This window comes from Cervus elaphus, chromosome 6 (assembly GCF_910594005.1).
Source record: "Cervus elaphus chromosome 6, mCerEla1.1, whole genome shotgun sequence".
NCBI lineage: Eukaryota > Metazoa > Chordata > Mammalia > Artiodactyla > Cervidae > Cervus > Cervus elaphus.
The window spans coordinates 30860239-30878134 of NC_057820.1; the positions used below are offsets into that span (position 1 = coordinate 30860239).

At 36.1% G+C, this 17896-nt stretch overlaps 1 pseudogene; it reads left to right on the top strand.

Annotated features, from left to right (window-relative positions):
- The first annotated feature begins 7009 nt into the window (after nucleotides 1-7009).
- Nucleotides 7010-16210, top strand: LOC122696639 (annotated as a pseudogene).
- Nucleotides 16211-17896: the final 1686 nt, after the last annotated feature.

Sequence of the window (17896 nt, forward strand, 5' to 3'; positions counted from 1 at the left end):
CCTTTAAAAAAGATGTCCCTAACATTCTTTTCTAAAAGTCTATCTCCAAAAAGTTATTTAACATAATACATGGTTGGATGGCATCACCGACTCAATGGGCATGAGTTTGAGTAAACTCCAGGAGCTGGTGATGGACAGGGAGGCCTGGCGTGCTGCAGTCCATGAGGTTGCAAAGAGTCTGACACAACTAATAAAACTGAACTGATATCAACCAGATTTAGTAATGATTTACCATAGACTTTGATATTTATATCCTAGGCAAAATAGACCTCAAATTACAATCTCAGAATAAATATTAGTTTATCAGATTAGTCTAAGAACATAAAAATATATTAGAACAAATATAGAATTATCTTCAAGAAAGTCGTGTCTGACACTTTGGACCCTGTGGACTGTAGCCTGCCAGGCTCCTACGTCCATGGGATTTTCCAGGCAAGAATACTGGGGTGGATTGCCATTTCCTCCTCCAGGGGATCTTCCCAACATAGGAATCAAACCCAGGTCTCACACATTGCAGGCAGACTCCTTACTGTCTGAACCACCAGGGAAGTAGGACAAATATGAATGATTTGGGCATTTTTCAGTTTTATTACAGGAATAGTGGCACAAATAAGAAAAAGGTAAACATAAATATATTCCTCAATGGGGAATTAACTATAAAAAATTAACTATACAAATATCAGAAAATTATTTTTTCTTAATTTTATGAGTTTGAAATAATTATTATACTTTAAGATATAGAGTTTAAAAAACATGAACACTAAAGCTGCTTGTTTTAAGGCCTAATTCATATAATCAAAGCAGTAATTTATCATAGTGCTAAAGCATTTTTTCTGACAGTAAGATAATGTCCTTTTCTATAATACTCTTTAAAGACCATAATTGAATCTTTCACCATTTTATGCCAAAATCAAAATCTTTTGCATAGTATAAAATTATGTTAACATAAAGGAGCTTAAGTGGTTCAAGATTTAGATACCTTGTTTCTGAATTTTCTGCTTATACAAAAGAACTACTCTGATAAATAAGTGAATCTATTCTATTTTATAGAAACAAACTTCTCTTAAGCACTAATGTTTACCTACTTAAATAATCTATACATCATTGCATTAAATAAACAATTTGCTAATAATTTTAGGTATACAGAGGCTAAACCTTTGTAACATGCTTTATTTTCCCAGTTTAGTTTTAATAGGCATTTTTTTTCCTTGCATTTTGATGACCTCTGGTTTTCCTAGTCAGATAGTATAACATGTTCTAAAATACTTTATATTTAAACTAGTTGCATTTCATACATCACTATGTTAGGAAATCCTGCTCAAATTTCTTCCATATCAAGACTTAATTTAAAATGATAATTTTAAACTATCACAGATATACACAAATATTTTGTACATATGTGCATATATACATATATGAACACAATGTCAAGTTCTATGTGTCATAAATGAAAAATGATCCATGAAATTCTGTGCTTTGATTTCTAAATGTGGCTGTCTTTTATGGTGAGGGAGGTATTTGTTTCAGCTATAGTCAACATATTTTATCAAAAATAATGATTCACTTGTAATCTCAGATCTAACATTATCCATAAATTTATGAGGATATCAACTGTAGTGTTTTAAAAAGCAGTACAGTTGGGGCTTAGAATAATATGCAGTCTATGGAGCAGAGAAACATCAGTTCTGCGTTTCACACTGGATTGCACCGACCTTTTGTTTCTCAATTTTGTTTCCTCCCTAGGTTCTTTGCTTCTGAATTCCACTCCATTTCTACTAATATTCTAGATTCTGGCTCTAAGCTTGATTAAGTAGACTGAGATCCTAAAATCACATTCTCAGTTCCTGGCATTTATTTCCCTCAGAGATGTCCTTTTTATACCCTTAGATGCAATTCCCTCGTATATAATATCAGCAAACCACATGACATGATGTAATACAAGTACCTATCTTTTCACCTTTTCATACTTTTAAAACTCAACATTCAGAAAACTAAGATCATGGCATCTGATCCCATCACTTCATGGCAAATAGATGGGGAAACAATGGAAACAGTGACAGATTTTATTTTTTTGGACTCCAAAATCACTGAAAATGGTGACTGCAGCCATGAAATTAAAAGACGCTTGCTCCTTGGAAGAAAAGGTATGACTAACCTAGACAGCATATTAAAAAGCAGAGACATTACTTTACCAACAAAGATCCATCTAGTCAAAGCTATGGTTTTTCCAGTAGTCAGGTATAGTTGTGACAGTAGGACTATAAAGAAGGCTGAGTGCTGAAGAATTGATGCTTTTGAACTGTGCTGTTGGAGAAGACTCTTGAGAGTCCCTTGGACTGCAAGGAGATCCAACAAGTCCGTCCTAAAGGAGATCAGTCCTGAACATTCATTGGAAAGACTGATGCTGAAGCTGAAACTCCAATACTTTGGCCACCTGATCTGAAGAACTGACTCATTTGAAAAGACCCTGATGCTGGGCAAAATTGAAGTTGGGAGGAGAAGGGGATGACAGAGGATGAGATGGTTGGATGGCATCACTGACTCACTGGACATGAATTGGATTAAGCTCTGGGAGTTGGTGATGGACAGGGAAGCCTGTCACCCTGCATTCCAGGGGGTCGCAAAGAGCTGGACATGACTGAGTGGTTGAACTGAACTAGTTCTAACAGCGTTAGCTGATATATCAAAGTGGCTATGATTTGCATTTCTGTGAAAGTTAGAAATGCATTTCAATTGTTTTGTTGGGCATATATATGTTTTCTCTGGAAAAATTATTCGATGTGTCTGATCAGTTTTAAATCAGATTATTTTACTATTAATTGCATGAGTTTTTTAAAGTTAAATTTTATTGGAGTATAATTGATTTACAATGTTGTGTTAATTTCTGCTGTCGTTGTTGTTTAGTTGCTCAGTCATGTCTGACTCTTTGCGACCCAATGAACTGTAGCTTGCCAGGCTCCTCTGTCCTTGGAATTCTCCAGGCAAGAATACTGGAGTGGGTTGCCATGTTCCTCTCCAGGGGATTATCCCAACCCAGGAACTGAAACTTTGTCTCCTGCTTGGCAAGCAGATTCTTTACCACTGAGCCACCATTTCTGTTGTACAGCAAAGTAAATTGAGAGATTGGGTTTGACATATGAGTTCTTTTTATTTTGGGGATATTAATGCCTTATCAGATATGTGGCTTGCTGATATCATCTGTCAGTTGCCTTTTCTTTCTTTCTTTTTTGCTGTGCAGAGCTTATTATTTTGTTGTGGTCCCACTTGTTTACTTTTGTTCTTATTGTTGTGCTTTTGGAGTCAATCCAAAAAACTATTGCCAAGACCAATGTCAAGGAACATGTTCCCTATTTGTTCTTCCAGGAATGTTTTAGGTTTTTGTTTGTATGTCTAATTCTTTATCGATTTCATGCTAAGTTTGTGAGTGGCATTTGATAGAAGTCCAGTTTCATTCTTCTGGACATGGTAATCTGGTTTTCCTACATTGTATATTGAAAAGGATTATCCATTTCCCACCTATTGTTATTGGACCTCATGTTGAATATTAGTTGCCCATATTTCTTACAGTTTTTTTTTTTTAACTCTCAACTCTGTTTCAGTGGTCTTTGCCCATATTTTATGCCAGCGTCATTTCAGTTCATGATTGCTATTTCTTAGTAACATAACTTGAAATCAGGAAGTGTAATATCTTCAGCTTTGTCTTTCTTTTGGAGATTGTTTTGGTGATTCAGGGTGTTTTGTGGCTCCATACAAATATTAGGAGTGTTTTTCCTATTTTTGTGACGATGCCTTGAAAATTTTATATTAACTGTACTAAATAGCAGTAGCAGTGTACTGTTAGTTGCTTAGTCATGTCCAACTCTTTGTGACCCCACAGACGACCTCCCAATGTCTCTTCCACATTGATTTCTCCCTCTTGTGGGGGATTTATTTAGGTTGTGTATCTCCTTTTGATCCCACAATACCAGCCGCATGTTGAGAGTTTCCCATTTGTCTTCTCAAGTATAGAGTCCTGAAATGTTCAAGGTTGTGAGTATTCTCCCAATACCACAGATATGGGTCAGATTTCTGCATTTGCTAACTCTTGATGTCCATGGCGGTGCACAGAGGAGATTGTTCTGTGGGTCAGGGAGGAGGAGCAGAGTGGAGTGGGTGAGACAGATGAAGCACTGGGGAAGCCTGTGGCCACTCAGACTGGTCTGCAGATGAGGTGTCCAAGGAGATGGTGGGAAGTCCACCTGATGGAGTCTGCAAATTGTTTAGTAGGAAGAACCACAAAATGGTTAGCGGAATTGCTTTGAGAAGTTCTAAGACCCAGCAATGATCCCAGCCTCTTGTAACCCCTTAGCTTTGCAGATCACTCAGTAATCTTGGCAAGGTTAAAAAAAAAAAAAGACATTCCTATTGCTGGGACATCATGCACTGACTCACACAATTTCACTTTCTCCTCTGGGAGAAATTATATTTTACATAGATCTTTTGTGGCACTGAACCATGATAATTGGGGAAGAAGTGACACAAAAAGCAAAACTGTTCACTTACCCTTTTCAACGCATACATTCTTGGGATTATTTGCTCCCATGGTGGGCCGAAACTTCTTCACTGGGCTTTCAGATTCCCAGAAAGTTATGCTCATCCTGAGGTAACTACCAAAATCATTGTTCTGTGGGGATGACAGCAGAGATCTCCTATTTTGCAGTCTTGCTAATGTCATTCCAGAGGAGAAATTCTTACCATGAAAACCTCAAAGAAAGCAGATATCAATGGGGAAGGAATGTGGAACAACGTAAGATTAGAAGTCAAGTCAGCATCTTTTGGGCCATTACAGAGAGTATAGATTTTAATATCTATACAAGACGTAGTTATTAAAACATTTGACTCAAGTAAGATAATTTGTGAAAGAGAATTAAAAAAAAAAAAAAAAAGATCAGTGAAGTTTCTCTAGCTTCCCAGGTGACTTAGTGGTAAAGAATTTGCCTGCTAAGCAGGAGATTCAGTAGACGCTGGTTCGATCCTGGGTCAAGAAGGTCCTCTGGGGGAGGAAATGGCAACCCATTCTAGTATTGTTGCTGGAATAATCCCATGGATAGAGGAATCTTGTGGGCTACAGTCCATGTGGTCCCAGAGAGTCAGACACAACTTAAACTGCAGCAAAATTTCTCTATGGAATGTGAATTGCACGTGTGCAGAATTTGAAGCAGTGAGACCATAAGGGTTCTGTAGTAATTCCAGATTAGATATATAAATGACTGTAATGGTGACATCTACAATGTAAATAGATTGATTTATAATTTTGGAGTAGAATGTGTAGAGATAGTAAACAATTGGATAATTATGTAATTATATTTTTGTTAAGAAACAATTATTCTTATGACAATGTTATCTTTATATATTCCTATTGTTTAATTGCTTGAGGAAAATAAACTTTTTAAGCCAATGTCCCTAAATATCACTGGATTCATTTCTACAGAGTGTAGTGAATTCAAGTTGCAAAAATTCAAGCAAAAAAAAAAAAAAAATGGAACTTTGCATTATAAAAATTATTTTAGAACAAGAAGGCAAAGATAATACAATTAGACTTGCTGGATAGAAGGATAATATTATCAAGTTATGTTCTTCATGACTTCCTTACTTCACTCTATTAATAAAGTATCTCTTCTCTATATAACATTAGTCTGATGAGAACCAGAGCTTGAACTCTTATCTGCCCTAATAGTGAAAAGATATATTTCTCTGCTTCTCTTAAAGATAGATATGATTTAGCAGGGAGAGTACTGAATTTAGCATCAAAACATTTGGCTCTAAGTCTCTCTGTCTTAACATCTCAAAGTATGCATAGTTACTCCATCTGGCAGTAAGTGATGGCCTCATTCTTATCTGAATATTTAGCAGATTCATCAGAAAGAAAAATACCACAGAGACTAACTATCCTGTTCAAACAAACATTCAAATAAAATCAGAGAAAAAATTCCAAAATATTAAAAAAAAAAAAAAATCTCAGTTCAGTTCACTTAAGTTGCTCAGTTATGTCTGACTCTTAGTGACCCCATGGACTGCAGCACACCAGGCTTCCCTGTCCATCACCAACTCCCGGAGCTTGCTGAAACTCATGTCTAGCGAGTCAGTGATGCCATCCAATCATCTCATCCTTTGCTATCCCCTTCTCCCCTCGCCTTCAGTCTCTCCCAGCATCAGGATATTTTCAAATGAGTCAGTTCTTTGCATCAAGGAGCCAAAGTATTGGAGTTTCAGCTTCAGCATCAGTCCTTCCAATGAACATTCAGGACTGATTTCCTTTAGGATGGACTAGTTGGATCTCCTTTCAGTCCAAGGGACTCTTAAGAGTCTTCTCCAACACCACAGTTCAAAAGCATCAATTATTCAACACTCAGCCTTCTTTATAGTCCAACTCTCACATCCATACATGACTACTGGAAAAACCATAGCTTTGATTAGACAGACCTTTGTTGGCAAAGTAATGTCTCTGCTTTTTAATACGCTGTCTAGGTTGGTCATAGCTTTTCTTCCAAGGAGCAAGTGTCTTTTAATTTCATGGCTGCAGTCACCATCTTCAGTGATTTTGGAGCCCCCAAAAATAAAGTCTCTTCCTGTTTCCATTATTTCCCCATCTACTTGCCATTTATTTATTTATTTCCAAAAATTCTAGTCTTCATTGTATACACATGAGATGATGATGGATTTTCTTGACATTATTTAGAAATTATTATGAATTTATGTTTAACTTCACATGCCCTTTTTGATATCAACTAAAATAAGTTTGGAAGCTCTCATTCTGAGGGGTTTCTTTGTAACTCATTTTATTGACTTTATTGATATTTTTGTTTCCATCAAAGCAATTGCATTTCCTTTTAATCTTTAATGCAAAGTACACAACTCAAAGTTTAGTCCAACCTTCTATAAACTGACTGTGAAGCTCAGAGAGACCTTTGGATTGTGAGTTTCATGCAATTGGTTTAAACCCAGATTTAGTTTGAGCACAGTTAATGTCATGAAAACTGTGAAAGGCTTCTGTGTCCTTTTCATGCTACATTTATGGTTCTTTGACCCTGAAAGGAAGGACTACTGAGAAGGTACTTGTATGACCCATGGATTTTAGTTACTGGATTAATTTTAAAGTTATTCTGGATGAACTCTACCTTCATGGGTATGAGATAACGTCTTGGTACCTTCAACGAGTTCTTTGCTTGATCATCCCAGACTCCCTTTAATGTGGAGATTCTTCAACTTCCAACAAGTAAAGAAAATTTCATGGAATAATTCAGTGCTGGTCTCTACACACTTTCTTTTGAACTGCCAAAATTTTCATGATGTGACAGGCAAGTAAAACTGATAAAAATGATCAAATATTTTTAGCAATAGCCAAAAGAGTATGTGATAAGTGCTGTCACAAAGAAGAAGTAACTCAGCAGGTTACAGACAGCTAAGTTTGATATCTGTATTGCTGACCCTTTAGACCTTTGTAGATAATTAGTGGCTGAACTCATCAATATTCCATTTATATATTCTTTGCAGTTTTCTTATGAAAAAGTCATTGAGAGATTGTGTTCTGGGATTCTTATGCTTTCTTTATATATTCCTTGTGTCATATCAAGACTGATAGACAGTATGACTTTTATACAGAGGCTGGAGAACTGGTTATTGTATACCATGGGTGATGTGATGTCTGCACATTATTCATTTCCAGAATGGGATGAGTATTACAGCAAGTTTTTAGGTAAGAGAAATTTACATGCAATAATGATTCTTATTTCATATGTATAATGTGAGTATCTATCTGACTGTATGAAACCTTTGAAAAGTTTTCTTTTAAGTGAGATACAAGATTCTGTTGCTTAACTGTTTTGAATGAAAATAATAACTTTTTCTTCAGTTTTTCCTTTTTTTAAGCTTCTGGTTTTTTGTTTTGTTTTATATCATTGTGTATTGAAAATATGTATCACAGAAGAAATATTCTCTTTATTTCTCCATATATCCTATTTGATGTTACTAATTTTTTCAAAGTATCTGGAAAACTCAAATCTGACAGTGTAAGTTCCATAACCCTGACTATTTCTCTCTTTTTTACCTCTCTTTTTTATATACTCTGTTTTCTTCCTGATTAATCTTCTCTTTTCAAGTTTTATATTTGTATCCTATCAACACTTGGTTGACTGATTCCTGGGCTTGGAATGTGGTGAGCATGAAACTGGAAAAGAAATATATAAATCTTGGTTTCTCTACTCTTGTTTCCCAGAAGAGAAACATGGAAGATTTTTCTCTAAAGGACCATGTTTCTAGATGTTTAAACTTATCTCATTGTCATCCTGTTGTTATTGTTCTGTTCATAACTACATTATAAGTCAACTAGTGAGTTTTGACTCCAACAAAAAGATTTTCTCTATTTCAGTAAGTCTGTGTGCCACTTTGTTTTTCATTTTTCATAATTGATTTTTTAAATTTATTTAATTGTGCTAAGGATGATTTTGCACAATATACTAATTATCTTAGAGGAGGCAGTACCCTACTTGCATTATTTAGTTAGATTTTTTAAATAAAATTAACATTTTATATTGTATTAGTTTCAGGTGTGGATGAAGAAATTAGCCAATAGTTAGCCTAAGAAACAAGTGGAAAATTTTATTTGAGCTAATATGAGGATTATAACCCAGGAGAGAGTCTTTCAGAAAGCTCTGGAGAATATTTCACCCATTAGAAGTCAAAGAACGGTTATATGTTTTTGAGACAAAGGGTTTTAGATCAGAGTAATATACTGACAGTTTATAGAGGCCAATAAAGCAAGTGGTGGGTCATTGTGACCCCTTGAGAGATTAAGGAAGGAATGCTATCTCCTAAGGAGTTACTTTGCTAGTGCCAGGAGGAAATCGTAATTTTTGTTTGTTTTTGTTTTATTGTGAGTAGACATTCCTGTATCTTCTAAGCAGATCTTGATAATGTACAATGGAGATGTAAAATGTATACTAAAAGGAAGCAGGGTGTTGGTTCAAATGGCAGAGAACTTTTTAGGTTAAATTTTTCTTGTCCTGCTTTAAAACCATATTGTTTTATACATCTGTGTCTCTTTTTCTGTCTTGCATATAGGGTTATCGTTACCATCTTTCTAAATTCCATATATATGCATTAATATTAGTCTCCAACTAATAAAAATAAATGAGAAAAAAAAAGCAAAACTCACTAAAAAAAAAAAAAACACACAAAACAACCATATTGTTTCATCACAGGTATACAACATAATGATTTTATATTTGTACATATCGTGAAACGATCACTACAGTAACTTTAGTTAACATTCATCACCACACATAGTTAAAATTCTCTTCTCCTTTGAGGTGAGAACTTTAGACTTATTCTCTTAGCACATTTCAAATATACAATACAGTATTAACAACGATGGACTTCCCTGTTGGCTCAGTAGTAAAGAATCTGCCTGCCAGGACGTTTGATCCCTAGGTCAGGAAGATCCCCTGGAAAAGGAAATGGCAACCCATTTCAGTATTCTTGCCTAGAAAATCCCGTGGAGAGAGGAGAATAACAGGCTACCATCCATGGGTGCAAACGAGTCAGACAGTACTTAGTGACTAAAAGCTCAACATTCAGAAAACTAAGATCATGGCATCCGGTCCCATCACTTCATGGCAAATAGATGGGGAAACAGTGGAAACAGTGGCTGACTTTATTTTTTTGGGCTCCAAAATAACTGAAGATGGTGATTGCAGTCATGAAATTAAAAGATGTTTACTCCTTGGGTGGAAAGTTATGACCAACCTAGACAGTGTATTAAAAAGCAGAGACATTAGTCAACAAAGGTCCGTCTAGTCAAGGCTATGTTTTTTCCAGTGGTCATGTATGGATGTGAGAGTTGGACTGTGAAGAAAGCTGAGTGCTGAAGAATTGAGGCTTTTGAACTGTGGTGTTGGAGAAGACTCTTGAGAGTCCCTTGGACTGCAAGGAGATCCAACTAGTCCGTCCTAAAGGAGATCAGTCCTGGGTGTTCATTGGAAAGACTGATGCTGGAGCTGAAACTCCAATACTTTGGCCACCTGATGTGAAGAGCTGACTCATTTGAAAAGACCCTGATGCTGGGAAAGATTGAGGGCAGGAGGAGAAGGGGATGACAGAGGATGAGATGGTTGGATGGCATCACCGACACAATGGACATGGGTTGAGTAAACTCTGGGGGTTGGTGATGGACAGGGAGGCCTGGCATGCTGCAGTTCATGGGTTACAAAGAGTCAGACATGACTGAGCCACTGAACTGAATTGAACTGAAGTGACTAAAAACAACCACAGTTATTAACTGTAGTCACCAAGCTATACATTAGATCCCCAGGACTTGCTTATTTGAAAACTGGAAGTTTATATCATTTGTCCACCTTCACCTACCTTTTGTGTCTATCCTTTATCCCTAGGATGTGGCAACCACCAGTCTGTTCTCTGTGACTTCATTTTTCTTTTTTGTTTCGCTTTCTTTTTAGATCTCATATTTAAATAATATCAAACAGTATTTGCCTTCTCTGAGTTACTTCACTTATCATATTTCCCTCAAGTTTCATTCTTGTTTAAGCAAGTGGCAGATCGTTCCTTTTTCTCATGACTTAATAATATTTTTTATTTTTGATGTAACCATATTTTCTTTGTCCATTCACTCACTGAAAAACAGATTGTTTCTGTATTATGGATATTGTCAATAATGATCCAACTGACATGGGAGTGCTGTAGTAGTTTTATTTTGAAGTTTTTGAGGAATAACCATACTGTTTTCCACTGTAGCTTTACCAATTTACATTCTCAATAACAGAACACAAGGGTTCTCTTTTCTCCACATCCCCACCAGTATTTGTTATCTGTTCTCTTTTCAGTGATGGCTATCCTAATAGGTGAAAGGTGATATCTCATTGTGGTTTTGAGTTACATTTCTCTGGTAATTAGTGATGTTGAGAACTTTTTTATGTACTTGTTGACTATTTGAGTGTCCTCTTTGGAAAAATGTCTATTCAGGTCCTTTGTTCATTTTTTAATTGAATTATTTGGTTTTTCTGTTGTTGAATTCTTTGTCTTCCTTAGACATTTCGTATAGTAGCAACAAATGAGATAAATAGTTTGCACATATTTTCTCTCATTTCATAGGTTGCTTTTTCATCTTGTTAATCATTTCTTTTGCTGTTCAAAAGCTTTATAATGTGAATTAATCTGTACTTTTTTATTTTAAATTTTATCACTTATGATTTTGTTGTCATAATTAAAAAATCATTGCCAAGATCCATGTCGGAAGGTTTTCCCTATATTTCCTCCTAAGAATTTTATGGTTTCAGGGCTTCCATTTACATTCTTCTTAATCCATTGCAAGTTAATTTTTGTAGTGAAGTAAAATTGGGGTCTAGTTTCATTCTCTTGCATGTAAATATCCAGTTTTTTCAGCAAGAATTATTTAAGACTGTCTTCCTTCTCTGAATATTTTTGTCTGCTTTGTGAAATGTTAGCTGGCCATATATGCATGGGCTTATTTATGGGCTCTTGAGTCTGTTCCATTGATCAGTGGGTCTGCTTTTATGCCAGTATCATATCATTTTGATTGGTACAGCTCTAAAACATTGCTTAGAATCAGAAACTGTGATGCCTCCAGCTTTGTTCTTCTTTATCATGATTGCTTTGACTATTTGGAGTCTTGTAGTTCCACATGAATTTTATTTTATTTTTTTTCATTTATTTTTATTAGTTGGAGGCTAATTACTTTACAATATTGTAGTGGGTTTTGTCATACATTGACATGAATCAGCCATGGATTTACATGTATTCCCCATCCTGATCCTCCCTCCCACCTCCCTCTCTACCCAATCCCTCTGGGTCTTCCCAGTGCACCAGGCCCGAGCACTTGTCTCATGCATCCAGCCTGGGCTGGTGATCTGTTTCACCATAGATAATATACATGTTTCAATGCTGTTCTCTCGAAACAACCCGCCCTCGCCTTCTCCCACAGAGTCCAAAAGTCTGTTCTGTACATCTGTGTCTCTTTTTCTATTTTGCATGTAGGGTTATCATTACCATCTTTTAAAATTCCATATATATGTGTTAGTATGCTGTAATGTTTTTTATCTTTCTGGCTTACTTCACTCTGCATAATGGGTTCCAGTTTCATCCATCTCATTAGAACTGATTCAAATGAATCCTTTTTAATGGCTGAGTAATATTCCATTGTGTATATGTACCTTAGCTTCCTTATCCATTCGTCTGCTGATGGACATCTAGGTTGCTTCCATGTCCTGGCTATTATGAACTGTGCTGCGATGAACATTGGGGTGCACGTGTCTCTTTCAGATCTGGTTTCCTCGGTGTGTATGCCCAGCAGTGGGATTGCTGGGTCATATGGCAGTTCTATTTCCAGTTTTTTAAGAAATCTCCACACTGTTCTCCATAGCGGCTGTACTAGTTTGCATTCCCACCAACAGTGTAAGAGGGTTCCCTTTTCTCCACACCCTCTCCAGCATTTATTGCTTGTAGACACATGAATTTTAAAAGTGTTTTCTTTGTTGCTATTTTCTAACATAAGTATCAAAATCTCTAAAACCCCATCATTACTAAAAATTAAGCTTATTCCCAAGTAACAGTTTTCTTTATACTTGTGATCTCTTGTTGTTTGTAGCCACTTCATTTTTTTCAAGATATCTTTGAGAAATTTTTCTTCTACAACTCACAAACAATATGAGTGTTTCTACTGAGGTATGCTACGTAGAAATATGCCACAGATTCAAAAAAGGTATATGACCTAATTAAGGTCGACATGTTGCATGGAGGCTTTTTCTGGGCACTCTGTGACAGAAACAGGTGCTTATAGCTCTAGAATCGACCCTAAAGAGTGTGGACAAAACTGCTGCAAAGTGAGAGTCCAAGCTGCAAAAGGTAAAAGTGAGAAAAGAAAAGTGAAAATCTTCTGGTGACATATTCTGAGTAACGGATCAAGCAGTGACGGATCTACAGCTGGACTGAAGCTATTTGTTTACTTCTGGTTCCAACAACTTTGTACTCAGTTGTAAAAACTCTTTTATAGTAAGGAATAGTGACAGGATATAACTCTGACTCTGATTTACTCCTAACTCTTGGCACACTAACATTCTTTTGGGGAATATATCGATAATCTGAGAAAGAATAATAGAGGCTTGGTAAATAGAAGAAAAACATTTCTTTGACTCTCATAAAGTTTAGAATGCTATTACATATAGATTGCTATTCAGAATCCATTGAGGATTTTCATTATAAAGTATATGAGGATTTTCATTTCAAGTATATTTTTCAGATTTTAAAAGGATAACATAAATTATACAATTATAAACTGAATCATGTCATAGATACATTCAAATAATTGACAAGGAAATGAGTAAGGTGGTATCTGTTTCAAAACATATATTGAAAATATTTGTAAATATTTTGGGAGAAAAAGAACTGTTAGGTTAGACGCAAAAATGGTCAATGTCTAAAAGGGTAACAGAATCATAACTTAATGGATGATTTTTTTACCAGACAGAAATACATAACTCAAGTTTTTAATTTCACAGTATCAGAACACAAAAGTCCACAATAAATCAATAATAAATAACAAAACAAAGCATAGGCACACTTTCCTAGCTTTTCTTAAGGGATGTAAATAATTCTTTAATCATTCAATATTCAGCAAATGTCCCAGCGTTATATCAAATGTAGCATTGCTTTTGGAAATTTGGAAATGCTTTTCCAAATTTGAGATATTGTCTCACAGTCTTCTTATTCAGATAAACTGCTTTTTTATTTCTCCTACAATATCAGTTTCATTTCAATAAGATGCATTAAGCACATGCGTGTGTGTGTGTGCTGCTAAGTTGTTTCAGTCGTGTCTGACTCTGTGGGACCGTAAGGAATGCAGCCTGCCAGGCTGCTCTCCGTGGCATTCACCAGGCAAGAATACTGGAGTGGGTTGCTAGTGCTTTCCTCCAGGGGATCTTCCTGACCAAGGGATTGAACCTGCGTCTCTAAACATCTAACCTGTATTGGCAGGCGGGTTCTTTACCACTCTAGATTACTAAATCAGGAGTGGAGAATTAACAGGAAAAAGATGTCATCTGATAATATATTAGAAGGTTAGTGAAACAATCATATGACCCTGCAATTCTACTCCTAAGTTTAAAATCAAGAAAAATGATGACATATGTATACAGAAAACATATACATGAATGCTCATATCAGCATTATTCTTAGTAGACAAACATGAAAACAGCTCAAAAGTTCACCAACCAATGAATAAATAAACAAAATGAAGTATATCTCGACAAAAATCTTTCAGCAACAAAAAGTAGTGAAGTACTGATACATATTACCATGCAGGTGAACCTTGAAAAACATTATGCTAAGTGAAAGAAGGCAATGAAAGAGACATAATAATGTATGAATTCATTTATATTAAGGGAAATAAGATTATTTTTGAACAGGCAAGTAGATAAAAAAATAGGTTACCGGTTGTCAGGGAGAAATGGGGAATGGTGGCCAATGGATACAGGATTTCTTGTGCGAGTAATAAATTTGCTTTTGAATTTAACAGTGGTGTATACGCATGCACATGTGTGCTCAGTCATGTCCCACTCTTTGTGACCCCATGGACTGCAGCCCCCCAGTCTCCTGTGTCTGTGGAATTTTCCAATCAAAAATACTGGAGGGGGTTGCCATTTCCTACTCCAGGGGATCTTCTTGACCCAGGGATGGAACCCATATCTCTTGAGTCTCTTGCATTGGCATCCAGATTCTTTTATCACTGAACCAGTGGTGATGTTTTCATAATGTTATAAATGTACTAAAAACTACTCAATTGTTTATTTAAAAAGAAGAATTGTATGGCATATAAAATACATCTCAGTAAAACTGTCATTAAAATAAAGCATGGGAGAGAAACATCACACAAAGTGAATAAGATTATACCCCTGGTTAACACCAGTAAGACTCCAGTACGGGGTCTGTCTTGGATCTGAAACTGGATTTTTAATACCTTTGTCATTAACAGAATCATCCCCTAAATTACTGAGATTTGTTTGTGATCTTTCACATAAAAAGATTGTCCTGGTCAGATCAAAACCCCTTATATTTTCTGATCAAAACTTCATCACACTTAGGACATCAAGACAATATTCAAAAAGCCATGTGGTGAGAAAACAGATAGATACGGGTTCCTCCTATCAGTGATATGAAGCACACGTTTCAAAAGGACACCAAACTCTGGGTAAGGTTCTTATGCCACAGTAATAAAATACAATTCAGAAATGAAGCTCTGTTTCCAAAATAAGGAAGATAACTCAATGCAGAGTCACTAATTTGAGTTCTTATTCTGTTCAAGTTCACTTGGTCTCCACTTCAGTTCAAAGGTCACCCTTTGGTACTGTTTATCAGCTAAATATGTCAAAATGGCAAATATTACACCATCAAATTATTATGCAGTGTTCTATCTTCACCAAAGAGAACAAAGTCTTGTTAGACAGGAGCTATAATTATGTATAGGAAAGAAAGTCATTACTTTCATATTTTTATTAAAGGATTTTCATTCCTGATAGGATGTATTCAGTTATGGAAGAACAGTACCAAACACAAGAAGAAAAGATGGATAAATTACAAATGCTGTTTTTAAAAGATATCAGCCACTTTTGGAGGAATGAGGATGAGGTAAATTGGAATTACAGAAGAGGAAGAGACTACCATAGTAGGTTGAGGACCTCTGGCTGAGTTTTTGTTCATTGCTAGGAGCACATGCCGATTCTGAGCATGCAGCTGGGCTAGGCTTAACTCAAACAGAAAGACTCTGTTGGCAGAGAGAAAGAAACAGGCTTTTGGCTTTATTCCATACCTAAGTGCATGTTTAGTTATCATAATCTCAGTATTGTGTACTCTTGAGGGGGGAAGACTTATTGATTTCTCATGGGTTGCATAGAACTAATATTGGTTCTTTAAATATTTTTCTTAGAAAATTCTTTGGCAAAGCATGCCCCACTTAACATGAGATTGTTTTCCCTCTCTTTCATTTTGTCTAAGAAAACCTACCACATTATGTAAGATTATGGGAAAAGCTGAAATGTGGTTGATTCGAACTTACTGGGATTGTTAATTTCCATACCCTTACTTACCTAATGTTGAATTTGTTGGAGGACTGCATTGCAAGCCTGCAAATTCCTGCCTAAGGTAAATTAAGTGTGCTCCTTTATACTTCTCTGAGTATTTACCTCCTGGAATGATTTCAAGTCTATCATTTTTAGTGTTTGACTCTCAAACTGAAAAACTAGACACAAGAATTAATGGGAATTATCCACCTTAGACTATTAATATTATGCTACCATTAACTATTTGCCATGTTATCATGGTAATCCTTAGTGATGTTTATCAAATATACCAAATATTTGACAACAATAATGGTCCTAGCCTCTGAGTTTCGGGGATTGTTCAATACTCTCTGGGCAATGACAGTGAACTGAAGTTGCATGAATCACTTCCAGGTCCAGCACTCAATTGTCAGGAGCACTTACCCCAGAGCTCTCTTTTCCTCTATGATGTCAAAGGGGTGTGTTCCAGAGTGGCTATTCTGTCAGCCTGAGTCCTGATTAAAGAATATAGCAACAGGAACGGCTCAATAGATGGACATATGACACGAGAAAGAAGCAATGTGTTGTTTTAGGCTTCCAAGATTTCGAAGTTGAAAGTTATTTTGCATACCTTAGTCTAAAAATGGACATAATAGGGATAGTATAATAATTATAGAAAAGAGCAAATAAAGATGGAATGATTCACTCAAAATCCTGGTAGAAATTCAGTAATGATAACTTGTTGGGTTTGGACAAAGAGAAATTAGCCTGGAGAGGTGATTAGAGGATAGGTTATAAAAAAAATCAAATGAGTAATACTAAGTATTCTTTACTTAAAATCTAAGGTCAGTGAAGGATCAATGTATAATTTTTAAGCAGCAGCATGATACAACTTACCCTTGCATAAATATGGCCTACTGAATTATTCAGAATGGAGCAAGATGAGCTGAGATTCAGGGAGATGAATTTATTCAGGGAATACATCAGGGAGATGAGCTGAGATTCAGTTCAGTTGAGTTCACTCAGTAGTGTCTGACTCTGCGATCCCATGGACTGCAGCTTGCCAGGCTTCCGTGTCCATCACCAACTCCTGGAGTTTACTCAACGTCATGTCCATAGAGTTGGTGATGCTATCCAACCATTTCATCCTCTGTCGTCCTCTTCTCCTCCTGCCTTCAATCTTTCCCATCATCAGGGTCTTTTCCAATGAGTCAGTTCTTCACATCAGGTGGTCAAAGTATTGGAGTCTCAGCTTCAGCATCAGTCCTTCCAATGAATATTTAGGACTGATTTCCTTTAGGATGGACTGGTTGGATCTCTTTGCAATCCAAGGGACCCTCAAGAGTCTTCTCCAACACCACAGTTCAAAAGCATCAATTCTTTGGCACTCAGCTTTCTTCATGGCCCAGCTCTCATGTCCATAGATGACTACTGGCAAAACCAAAGCTTTGATTATGTGGACCTTTGTTGGAAAAGTAATGTCTCTGTTTTTTAAGCTGAGATAGATGTGCAATAATTCCTTCAAGACTTTATAGCGATCCAAACTATGATAGCAATTTTGAGTATAAATTGAGCAATTTAGGAGATATTTGCAAAGAAAGTCAATGGGATTTTCTGATAGACTGAAGGTGGAGATTAAGGGAGAGACTTTCAGAATTAATTGTTACCTTTTTGTTTCTTTATACATGCCATTTCTTTACATTTATTTATTTGTTTATTTATTTTTGTATGGACGATTTAGTAGAGAATAGTGTCATTTACCATGGTGAAGAAATAAAGGAGAACAATTTTGA